The 12,452-nt window shown below is 50.5% G+C and overlaps 1 long non-coding RNA gene across 1 annotated transcript in view; it reads right to left on the reverse strand.

Annotated features, from left to right (window-relative positions):
• Window positions 1–10,281: 10,281 nt before the first annotated feature.
• LOC147348658 (uncharacterized) overlaps window positions 10,282–12,452 on the reverse strand; it is a 108,436-nt gene continuing 106,265 nt past the window's right edge. Inside the window, exon 3 of the long non-coding RNA XR_015151811.1 lies at window positions 10,282–10,365. This is a non-coding gene — a long non-coding RNA (uncharacterized LOC147348658). The remainder of the gene's footprint in view (window positions 10,366–12,452) is intronic.

Genomic DNA, 12,452 nt, shown 5'->3' on the forward strand with positions numbered 1-12,452 from the left:
AGGAAGCCAGTGGCACCTGGCAGCTTCCGGCGGGGCAGGCCCCCAGCCAGGACCCAGGACCCAGGGAGACCCCGGCCGCCCTGCACCCACGCCCCAAGCCCCTCCCTTACAGCTGGAGCACGGACCAGCCTCTGCCACTGGCCCCGTGTGGGGCCCTGGAAGAGCGCCCTCCCTGTTGGGGGCCCCAGGTTCCTCATCTGTAAAGTAAGGGCATTAGACCACTGGAGGTCACAAACGGGCAGCTCAAACACAGCCAGACCCAGTCCATGGATGTATTTTCCTTAAATATCTACAGAACACCTTTTTTTTTTTTTTTTAATTTTAAATAAACTTTTTGTTTTAGAACAGTTTTAGGTTTACCAAAAAATTGCTAAGAATAGTACAGGGAGTTCTCACCTACCCCACTTCCAGTTTCCCTTATTATTAACAGTTTACATTAGTATGGTGCATTTTTCACAATTAGTGAATCAATATTGATATGCTAATATTAACTAAAGCCCATACTTGTTTCACATTTCTTTAGTTTTCACCTCCAGTCCTGTTTCTTTTCCAGGATCCCATCCAGGATATCACAGTATATTTTAGTCATCATGTTTCCTTAGGTGCCTCTTGGCTCTAAAAGCTTTGCAGAATTAAAAAAAAAAAAAAATTGTATGCCCGAGAAGCAATGTTTGCGGTACTAGAAATATTCTATATATATTTTTTTGGGGTGGTATAAATATGTGTAAAAATCATCAGATGGTACAATTAAGATAAGTGCTCTCTGCCCACTTTAATGTACGTGTGTGTGTGTACCTGCTCAACCACTTCAGTTGTGTCTGATTCTTTGTGACCCCACGGACTGTAGCCCGCTAGGCTCCTCTGTCCATGGGACTCTCCAGGCAAGAATACTGGAGTGGGTTGCCAGGGCCTCCTCCGGGGGATCTTCCCGACCTGGGGACTGAACCCGTGTCTCTTACGTCTCTTGCCTTGGCAGGTGGGTTCTTTGCCTCTAGAGCCCTGGGAAGCCCTTCTGTGTATCGTGACCCAGTTAAAAAAACAGCTGCCTTCGTCAGTTGTCTCCAGTGTGCCACAGTCCTTCGCACTCACTGGGATCCCACTGAGTCTGTCCTGCTTTATTTCATCTGCTTGCCATCCATAGCTACCACACAACATATACATAGGACTCATCTATAAAATGGGTATCGTAATATTTCCTACCTGATATGGCTGTAGTCAGGTTAACTGAAATTATATATCTATATATAAAGTTCTCAGCAGGGTGCCTGGTGCACGTGTGCCAGCTAAGTCACTTCACTCATGTCTGACTCTCTGCGACCCCATGGACTGTAGCCCGCCAGGCTCCTCTCTCCAGGGGGATTCTCCAAGCAAGAATACTGGACCGGGTTGCCATGCCCTCCTCCAGGGGATCTTCCTGAACCAGGGATCGAACCCACATCTCTTACATTTCCTGCATCAGCAGGTGGGTTCTTTACCACTAGCGCCACCTGGGAAGCCCGTCTGGTGCATAGCAAGTGTTCAATATGTGGGAAGCATAAGAATGATTATTGTTCATGTAATATTTATATTATTAAAACAAGTACATAACTCCTGTTTCTCCTTAAAGCAAATTCCATCCTCTCCCTCCTCAGCCTCCTTTTGTGTCTCTGTCCCTTCCTGCCAGGAAAGGCTGAGCTCTGATGGCTGGAAGGTAGAGAGACAGAGGCAAGCTGGCACAGGTGGCCCAGATTGGCTAAGGAACCAGGAACCCCCTGAGGATGACCCTGGATCTGACCCCAATATGCAGGGAAGCTTTGGTGGAAGTTGGGGTCCCAATCCTCCCCTCCCTAAGGAGCCTCTTGGGGAACAAAGGAGTCAGCCCCCAAAAGCTGCATCCTGATCCCCTCAGGGATCCCCCTGGCCAAGGATCCCTGAGGACAGCAGGGAAGCTGGGGCTTTTGGACGGGCACTGTAGAAAGCACAGGGAGAAGGTAGCCTTACCAGCACACTGATGGCCCAGCATCTTGTCTCGGGGGATGTCAGCTTCCCCTGTGTGGTGACCCCAAATCTGTGCCCAGAAGCAACAAGATCAGCGAGAGACAGGTCTCAGATGCTTCAGGGGGACCTCTTGCAAGGGGAAACCAAGCTCTAGGCAGGATGGACTGAGAGGCAGCAAAGACCAATGAGATGATGAGGGAAGCAGGAAGAATGGGGACTGGGGGTTAGGAGGCCAGGGCTGGACCTGTCTTGCCCTCTGACTTGCTGTGCAACTGCCAGCAAGTCCCTTTCCCTCTCTGAGTCTCCCTTTCCTCACAACAACATCGTTTTCAACAACAACAATAACAATAACCACAGCGATGGTGGTGCTGGTGCTGGTGGTGGCTCCCAATTTTTGTATGAAGTACAGGATACACCTTTCATGTGTGAGGCATGATTTCAATCCTCACAGATACCCGCATGAAGTATATCCACTACAATCATCTCCACTTCACATATTGAAAAATGGGGGTCAGAGGGTCAAGAACTTCTCTACAGCTTGTCTGCAGACTCAGGATTCAATCCACGGCCTGTCTGGCTTGGAGTCTGGGGCCATGACCTAGATCATCTCCTCTGCAGTTGCGCCTGTGAAATGGGCAAGTAGCCTACAGGTCTCTTCATTTTCCTTCCAGCGCTGACCCTGTGGGCTCTGAAGGTGTGCCCCACGCTTGGGGAGTGTTGAGGGGCAGGCAGCGGAGATGCTCAGAGCTATGGAGCTGCATCTGCCATCTTGCTCGATCTTCACAACAGCCTTATGAGATCAGTCCTGCTCTCACATCCCCATTTTACAGGGTGGGAAACTGAGGCACTAGTAAACACGCACAGTCTCACAGGGACCTGGATTTGAACCTGGCTATCTCTCACGCTCTCGCTCGAGTCAGCTGTTCTCTGCAGGAAGGGTGCCCAGAGAGCTGAGTGAGGCCAGAGACCGACCCCTCGGGGCTCCTCATCGACTTCCAAAGGGTGTGCCTACCCTCCAGGCTCCCTCCGGGCCCAGGACTCACGGCTCGAGGTCCCTCCTCCACACTGGGCCTTCATCCCAGCGCCCCCTGGCCCTGGAGACCCAGACCCTCGAGGGGCCCAGGCAGCGCAGGACTGTGCGCGGTGCTGGTGAACGCCCCACCCACACCTGGGCTGGAGATGGTGGAGAATCCCCAAGGGTCTCCCCTGCAGTGCTAGTGAATGCCCCACCCACACCTGGGCTGGAGATGGTGGAGAATCCCCAAGGGTCCCCCCCTGCATACCAGGCCGAGGACACAAACCCCTACCCTGACCTCTTGGCTTCAGCATGGATGGCCCCCGCTGCAGAAGTCTCCAGCCTGTGGTTACACCCTATGCAGTGGCCAGTCCAGCTGCCAGCAGGGCTGAGACCTGCCTTTCTGGTCTCGGGACCAGCGAGGAGCAGGCCAGGGTGAGGAGGGGCGGGGGAGCATGGCCGGCCTCCGCAGTGCCTGTGCTTGCCGAAACAGCGCCTCTGCCAAAAACAGTGGGGGTGATGGGCGCTTCTCTGTGGCCCCGGCTTCCTCCTGGGCCGCCGTTCACTTGAGGCTTCCAATCCTATCAGCAGCACGCTGGCTCCAGTCCTGTTACCTGGAAGTCCTTTTGTTCTGAGGACTCCCGGTACAACAAGCTGGTGTCGAGTGGCCCTGGGATCATGCGGAAAGGGTGGCCACCATCTGTGCATCTGGCCAGACCCTGGCCACAGAGACTGCCAATGAAGAGGCCACGTGAGTGTGAGCGCTGGGGAGAGGCCAGGTAGTGGGGAGGGCCTGGACCAAACAGCCCGGATCTTGCCTCCCCCAGGAAGCCTTTCTCGATTAAAGGGAAAAAAAGATGACACAGCCCCCCGCTCATCCTGTCTCATGTCCCCACGATACTCCTTGCTTGTCCCATTATAATGTGCCCGATTCCCTTCTGTCTGTTGACAGAGAGCAGGAAGAAAACACGTGTGTTTCCTGATGGGCAGAGAGATAGACTTTCACCAGTGTCTCCGGAGAAGGAGCACTTCCACTCGAGTGCCTACCCAGCTCCTGTCATTCTCCCCTTCTCGTGCTGACAGTCTCCTTTATTTTAAACATTTCAGGTGTAAGGAACTCGCCCTTGACTCTGTTTTTCTCTTTTTATGTGAATTGATATTTTGCTGATCGCAACGGCTCCTATTTGACAAACAGTAGAACGTCTGTGTGGCAAACATATTATTTAGTCAACCCAGCGACTTCCTTTGCTTCCCAGGCTTTTGCTTTTTAAAACACAGGTTAAGTCGCACAGGTCCTAGACGAGCACTTCCCTGGCGCAGGGACCGAGGTGCTGGCAGTTCCCGCGGGCTGGCTCCTGGGTGGTGGTGTGAGTGTGCTTCCCTCTGCTGCCCCTTCGCTAAGGAGCCCTGGACTGCTGCCCGTGTCCGGTCCTTGAATCTCATTTTCCTGTTTTGTCTCTTGGCTTCAGCGCTGCACACTTCTAGCAGCAAACTCCTCCCCTGCAATGCAATGACTGACTGCACTCACAGCCTCCTAGCACTTCCTCTATTCCACAAGGGCTCAGCGCCCACTGTGGGTCAGGGACTAGGGATACACAGATAAACAGAAGTGGGTTCTGCTCAGGGAGGGGATTCCCTGGTGGCTCAGTGGTAAAGAATCTGCCTGCAATTCAGGAGACCTGAGTTCGATCCCTGGGTCGAGAAGATTCCCTGAAGAAGGAAGTGGCAATCCACTCCAGTATTCTTGCCTGGGATATCTCATGGACAGAGGAGCCTGGTGGGTTACAGTCCATGGGGTCGCAGAGAGTCGGACTCGACTGAGTGACTAAGTATGCACGCACACACAGGGAGCGAGGATGATGAAGACTCTGACGTGATCCATGTACTCAGAGAGGCTGGATAACTTCCTCTGGGTCACACAGCCAGCAGGGAATAAGGCATGAAAGTTAGACCTATTTGACTCTCAGGCCCAAGCAAGCTCTTTCCACTGCCCCCCACTCTTGGAGACTTTAGAGTCTAGCGAGAGAGCTCTAACTGAACAACCAAATAAAACACAACAGGATACCTTCTACCACAGAAGAGGCATATCTGAAGAGCTGCAGAGAATGAGAAGGAGAGTGACTGATTTCCATGGGGGATGGTTCCAGGAGAGGTGAAACGTGAGCAGGGTCTTCCATTCTCAAGCTTAAGAAACCACATAACTCGTGTGGTTAAAACTGTAAAGTAAGAGCCACGATGCCCTGAGTGAGGAGTACTGGGTTTATTTATGTGTAAAATGCCCAAGAACGAGCTGCATGAACTGGGGGTCACCTCTGCTCTTGGCCACAGAACAGGTGGTGAGGTCCCTGTCCCTGGAGGTAATCAGCAAGACATTTTGAAAAGGTGCCAGTCACTGCGTGGGGTTGTTGAGGAGTTCTTTGGTTCCTTCTAGTAATAAGATGTTACAAGTTTTATTCTTTCCTAGTGAAGGGAAGGCGGGTCCCTTTTTAGTTCTCCCACTGACCCTGGGGAAGGGTGCCCTCAACCCCAGGCACCCAAGGCTGAGAGCGGGCAATTGTTCCCACTGGGGCCACTGGGACCAGAGACCCACTGGGCAGCTGGTGACACTCCATGCCCTGAAATGTCCTCTCCCACCCAATTCTTTCAACCGTCTCAATGTGGAGGGCTTCTTACTCCCATTTTAAAGACATAAAACTGAGGTGGCAGAAATTTAAACACCTTGCTAAAGACTGCACGACTGGGACCTGAAACCACCATGGGAGAAGTGTGCAGCCTGGCAGTCCTCACCGTGCCCGCCTCCCCAGACAGAACCTGTGCTGAGTGGCCTCAGGGTGTGGAGTGCACGGCCCCAACCTCTTTGCTCCATCCCTGGCATTCCAGACTCTCGGACTGCCTGGCCAGGGGAAGACAAGTCACAAATTAGGAGAAAATACTTGCAATCATATGGATAACAAAGGATATATTCATAGACAATATATACTATAAAGAGGTGGCTTAGAAAGTAAAGAATCTGTCTGCAGTGCAGGAGACCCAGGTTCAATCTCTGGGTCAGGAAGATCCCCAGAGAAAGGAATGGCTATCCACTCCAGCATTCTGGCCTGGGGAATTCCATGAACAGAGGAGCCTGGCGGGCTACACTCTATGGGGTCACAAAGAGTCTGACTCGACTGAGAGACTAATGCTTTCACTTTTCAGAAAACAAAGGAGGCATTCATAGAAAACATATACTATAAAGAACTCAATAAGACAATTCTGGTGTTTAGTTGCTAAGTCGTGTCCAACTCTTTGCGACCCCATGGACTGTAGCCTGTTAGGCTCCTCTGTCCATGGGGTGTTCCAGGCAAAAATACTGGAGTGGGTTGCCACTTCCTTCTCCAGGGGATCTTCCTGACCCAGGGATCGAACCCACATCTCCTGCATTGCAGGTGGATTCTTCACCACTGAGCCATCTGGGAAGCCCATCCAATAAGACAAACAACCTAACAACAAAAGAGAGGCAAAAGACTTATAGAAACATTTTGAGTACTGTTACAGCCCTTGCGTGCACACGTTTTCACGTATCACACGGCACTTCTGCACGCACTGTCCCCTGGCACCAGCACTGCCCCTCAGACAGGAACTGCCATCCACCTCTGAAGAAGGGCTGACCTGCTTTGTAAACTAGCGTTAGTTCCTATGGCCTAAGACATTGCTCTGGTGTGGAAAGTCTGTCAGTTGGATTTATTTATAGAGAAGGATGCCTGTAGTTTTTGCTTAAAAGAGGTTCCACTGGGACTGTTTGGGGGGTTGTTTCTGAGCAGACTTGGGGTAGACATTTCTCATGGATGTGATCTGACTTGATGACCCCTCCCTCTTGGTTCACTGCTCTCTGGATGCTCTTGTCAGCAGAGAGGGTGGTGGGATGTCTCCAAGATGACGTCAAGGAGCTGAGCCTGCCTGCGTTGGCTCGTCTCTGCTTCTGCAGGTGGGTCAGGCTCTGGGAAGCCCTCTGCTTTGGCCACTGAAGAGCCAGCGGGCTCTGGGGCGGGGGACAGTCCAGCCCTTTGTGATTTCCCACGGCTCCTGGAGTGCCTGCCCCACTCCCCAACATGGCTGGGACTCTGGCCCAGCCAAGGCTTGGCCCCAGACTTGGAAATGCAGATGGAGCCAGGTTAGGTTGTAGGTGGTCAACGTTCCCCCAACTTACACTAAAAGCCTGGACTCTGGAGCTAGAACTCCTGGGTTCAAATCTTGGCAGGGAAAGCTCTGTGCTTCAGTGTCTCCTTCTGTATGATGTGGATAAAGGTCGTGCCTGCCTTATAGGCTGTTGTGAAGACTAAATGATGAGAATTTTTTTTTTTTTTTTAATGAGGATCACTTTAAAAGTCTTTACTGAATTTGTTACAACCTTCCTTGTTTCTGTTTTATGCTTTGGTTTTTTTACCTCAAGGTATGTGTGACTTAGCTCCCCCAGTGAGGGATCAAACTCCCACCTCCTGAACTGGAAGGCGAGGTCTTAACCACTAGACCACCAGGGAATTCCCCAGTTAGCACTTGTTAAAGCATTTAGAATAGGGCCTGGCATGTAGCCAGCACTGTATTAAGCAACTGCTCTCGTCATTGTTAGCATTGCTACTGTTATCATTTCACTCAGCCACCGTGGATGGAGGGCCATATGTATGGAGTCAGATGGACGGGGTTCAAATCCCAGCTTTGCCATTAACTCGCTGAGTGACCCTGGGCATTTCACTTAACTGCTCTGTGCCTTGGTCCCCTCCCTCTTCTGTGAAATGGAGATAATGAACATACATATATAACAGGCTGGTGGTGAGGATAAGAGGCTCAGACCAGTGCCTGGCTCACAGCAAGTGCCTGGTGAATCCTAGGTACTATTATTATCATCGATATCTGAGTTACCATGACTTCTGCCAGGTCAGGCCAGGCCCTCCACAGCTGCCCTGGGAGGAACTCACCATCACCTTGGACAGATCCACTAGCACTTGGGGCCCCCGCAGCCCCTCCTTGGATTCTCTCTGCCCACCCCCAGCACTCCAGACCTAGAACTTTGACCCAGCCCTTCCCAGCATGTTGCCACTCCCCAGTCCTCTCCTAGCTGCAGAGGGGTGTTTTCCTAACACTCATCAGATTGCTAGAGCCCTCCAACAGCTTAGCCACTGCATGTAGACTGCAATTTAAACTTCTCTTGGGGATCCTCTAGGCCTGGCCCAAGGGCCCTGCTGAGGAGGTATCCCCCTGTCTGCAGAGTCTACTTGGGGGCCTCACTCACCCCTCCCCAGCACACTGTCTTCCTCATTCTTCCTTAGCTCCATCAGGATCACTTGCCCCTTGCCCCCACCCTCATCTGCTCAGAACGCTCTCCCCAAACCTGCCCCCCTCACCACCCCTGTGCCTTGACCCAGACCTCTGCATGGCTGGCTGCTTCCACCATAGGGACCTCTGGCCAGAAGTCCCCTCCTTAGGGGCTGCCCAGCACTCCCACCCTGCTGCTCTGCTTTGTTTTATTCAGTGCTAGTCATGTCCAGAAGCCATCTTTTGTATTTATTTGCTCAACTGTATGAGGAGCGGGTCTCGTGTGTTTCATTCTCAAGGGTACCCCAAGGTGAATCAGAGCATAACAGAGACTGCACATAGAAGATGCTCAATAAACACTCATAAACAGATAAAGAGGTAGTTGAGCAAGCCCTGCCCCAAGCATCCTTTGTTGTTGTTGGGTCACTAAGTTGTGTCCAACTCTGCGACCCCATGGACTGCAGCATGCCAGGCTTCCCTGTCCTTCAAATTCCCAGAATTTGCTCAAACTCACGTCCACTGAGTCGGTGACGCCATCCAACCATCTCATCCTCTGTCGTTCCATTCTCCTCTTGCCCTCAGTCTTTCCTAGGTCTTTATCCCGCATCACGGTCTTTTCCAGTGAAGAGCTCATGCATCCTTGGTATTATGTAATAAAAGAGGTTGAGCCCCAGTGGTGAAAACACTAAATCTTTGCCAACCTTGTGAGCCTTGGAAGCTTTTCAACCCGTCTTGGGAAGAGGAGGAGGGGTGGGTGTCACCTCCTGTTCCCATGGATGGCTCATAGATGGCTCTCCTCAACCTCCTTCTGCACCCACGCCTGTCAAAAGCTGCCGGGTTTAAACACCCATGTTTCTGTTCCGCATTATCGATTGTTTAATATTCAAGAGATGGCATTAAATAAATATGTGCACGATTATGTAATGTGTTTGGAAACAATCTGGTTTGTCCCAAAGTGCTTGGGCAAGAAACAGAACTTCAGTGAGGCGAGAGATCTGGGTGATCTCTGAGGGTTGAGGACAGAGGCACATGGCCCATCTGCCTGTCTACCCCTTCCCCTGTTTGGGTCTGGACTTTCTCATCTTTCTTGGTGCAGGCAGGGTGGGGTAAGTAGGAAGTGAGCTCAGAATCTCTGAGTTGCACCCCAGAGCTCTCAACTCCTGGCTGGTAGTTACTTCTCTCTGGGTCTCAGTCTTCTCACCTGTGAAAGGGGCTGATGACACCTTCTGAGGTCAGAGGAGAAGCTGACTTGAGCTCTGGCTCAGGGGCTGTTCTTTCGGAAAGTAAGTTGGGTCCGATGCTCGTACGTGAGCAGCGTGACCTCTGGTCCCTGACAGGTGTGGGTCTCGGGGACAGGCATGGACTTTGAGGTCCACAGGTATATAACGCAAGGCGGATCAAGCAAGGCATTAACAGAAGCCCAAAGAAAGGGATTTGGGAAAACAGAAGATGTGGTTAATCCCAGCTAGGAGCCAGAGAAACCTCACAGAGCTGCCATAGGGGCTGGCTCTGGAAGGCCGGATGGCACTGTGACCCTGGAGAGACAGCTGCCCATTAACTAACACGCACTAGACAACCAGGCATCTATTTATTCACTGAGCACCTACTATCTTCCAGCTACTCTGCTAAACACTCATCTCTGGATCATCTCTGCTTGACCTTGACAAGAAAGAAACGCTGCTGCCGCCCAGTTTCACTGACGAGGGACTCGAGACTCAGTTCTCTATGTGCAGGGATCCTGCCTTCCTTCCATGAGGCCTTCTCATTCTGCTCTCCATTCAAACGCAAAGACGTGAGGGGGAGGTTCCCACACCTGCACCGTGGTGCATAAATAATTCACGCGTCCCCACCAGAGTGGAAGAGGGAAGGCGGCTGCTGTCGACCACTGCTTTCCTGCTTAGCGGACCCCCATCAGCACCCCTACACCAGTGCTATCCTCCCAGGTCTCCCCCACCCCCAGCTCCCGCAAAACCCCAGTCTCCAACTCACCACTCCACGTCTTCTGGTTAAATGAAAGGCGTCAGGGTTTGGAAAATGGGGCCCATGTCTTGCCGCCTCTGGGGACTGGGTGACGAAGTTCAGCTCTGGAAAAGGGGAGAAGGCATCGGTTAGGGGCGGGTGACCCCACAGGGACTCAAGTCAGGAAAGAGCGGGAAGGGAACAGTGGTGGGGCGTGTCCCTATGTGTCGGCACTGGGCTAGCGCCAGGGTCGGGGGGTGGAGCTGGGAGAGAAGCAGGAGGACTCTGCCCCTGCCTTCTCCATCAGGACTCGCTTGGGTGGGCTTCACCCTCTCCCAGGTCCCATCTCAGGGGAACCAGTCTACCCGCCAGGAGAGTGTTAGGGTGAGGTCTCCCTGTCCTCTGTCTGATGGCTGGTGTGGCCTGCGAGGGCAGAGGAAGTGAGGCCGAGTGGTCATAGGCCTGTGCTCAGAAGGACAGAGGCCCTGGGGCTGGTGGCCGGACTTTTCCAAGCCTCTGTTTCCCCATCTGCAGGACAGAGATAATAATACCTATTTCTATGTACATTCATGGCGATGTGTGTGAGCAGTTTTATCACATGTGTAGTGTTATGTAAGCACAGTCACAATCCAGATACAGAACTGTTCTGTCACCATAAGCTTCCTTGGGCCACCCCACTGAAGCCACCCCACCCACCCGCACCCCTTGTTGTTCAGTTGCTGAGTCGTCTCTGACTTTTTGCCACCCCATGGACTGCAGTCCTAGAGTTTGCTCAAATTCAAGTCCACTGAGTAGGTGATACTGTCTAACCGTCCCATCCTCTGTCATCCCCTTCTCCTTTTGCCTTCAGTCTTTTCCAGCATCAGGGTCTTTGCCAATGAATTGACTCCTAACACCAGGTGGTCAGAGTGTTGCAGCTTCAGCTTCGGCACGGAGCCACCAGGGAAGCCCCTGCACCCTCAACTCCTGGCAGTCATGAATCTCCATAATATTGTTTCTTCAAAGATGTCTATAAATGATATCATGCTATATGTGACCTTCTGGGATGGCTTTTTCATGCAGCTCAGTTCTGTGGAGGTTCATCAGGTTGTTGTATGTGTAGACAGTTCAGTGCTTTTTAGGTGAGTACCACTGCATGGTGTGGGGGGATCACGGGTAGCTTAATCAACCATTAAAGGACATCTGGGTTACTTCCAGTTTTTGATTAATATGAGTAAAGCTGCTATAAACCTTTGTGTACAGAGTTTTTGTGTGAACATAAGTTTACATTTATTTGGCATGAATGCTCAATAGGACAATTAATTATTGGGTCATACAGTAGTTCTATATTTAGGGTTTGTTTGTTTGTTTGTTTTAAAGAGACTTCCAAACTCTTTTTTAGGGTGATTGTACCATTTTACGTTCCCATCTACCATGTACGAGTGATCCAGGTTTTCTGCAGTTGGTGTGATCACTTTCTATTTTAGCTGTTCTGATAGGTGTGTAATAATGTCTCACCGTGGTTTTAATTTGCCTCTCTTTGATGGCTAATGATGTTGAACATCTTTTCATGTGCTTGTTTTCCATTTGCATATTCTCTTCATAGAAATGTCTCTCTATGACTTTTATCCATTTTCTAATTGGATTTTTTTGATGGTTGAATTTGGAGAGTATTTTTTATACTTATTAGATATCAGTACTTTGTTAGATTTTGTGGTTTGCAAATATTTTCTCCCAGTCTTTAGCTTTTCTTCATCTTCTTAACAAGTTTTTTTGTTTGTTTTTGCAGATCGTGAGCTTTTAACTTCGTGAAGTCCCAATTATCTTTTTTTTTTTTTCTTTTATGGGTCATGCTTTGGGGTCAAGTTTAATAATTATTTAGTCTTAGATCCTGGAGATTTTCCTCTTACATTTTTCCCCTAAAAGTTTTATAGTTTTACATTTTATATTTAAGACTATGATCCATTCTGAGTTACTTTTGTATAAGGTGAGAGACTTAGATAGGATTTTTCTTTTTTTTTTTTGCCTGCTGCTGCTGCTGCTGAAGTCACTTCCGTCGTGTCCGACCCTGATGTCCAATTGCTTCAGCATCACTTGTTGAAAAAGTTATTATCTTTCCTCCATTGAATTGCTTTTGTATCTTTGTCAAAAATCAGTTGGGCTTATTTGCATGTGTCTTATCTCTCAATCTTCTATTCCCTCCATTGACCTACATGTCATCTCTCTGTTGATA

This window comes from Bos grunniens, chromosome 22 (genome assembly GCF_055505025.1).
Source record: "Bos grunniens cultivar Pamir isolate PY7600 chromosome 22, Bosgru_T2T1.0, whole genome shotgun sequence".
Classification (NCBI taxonomy): domain Eukaryota; kingdom Metazoa; phylum Chordata; class Mammalia; order Artiodactyla; family Bovidae; genus Bos; species Bos grunniens.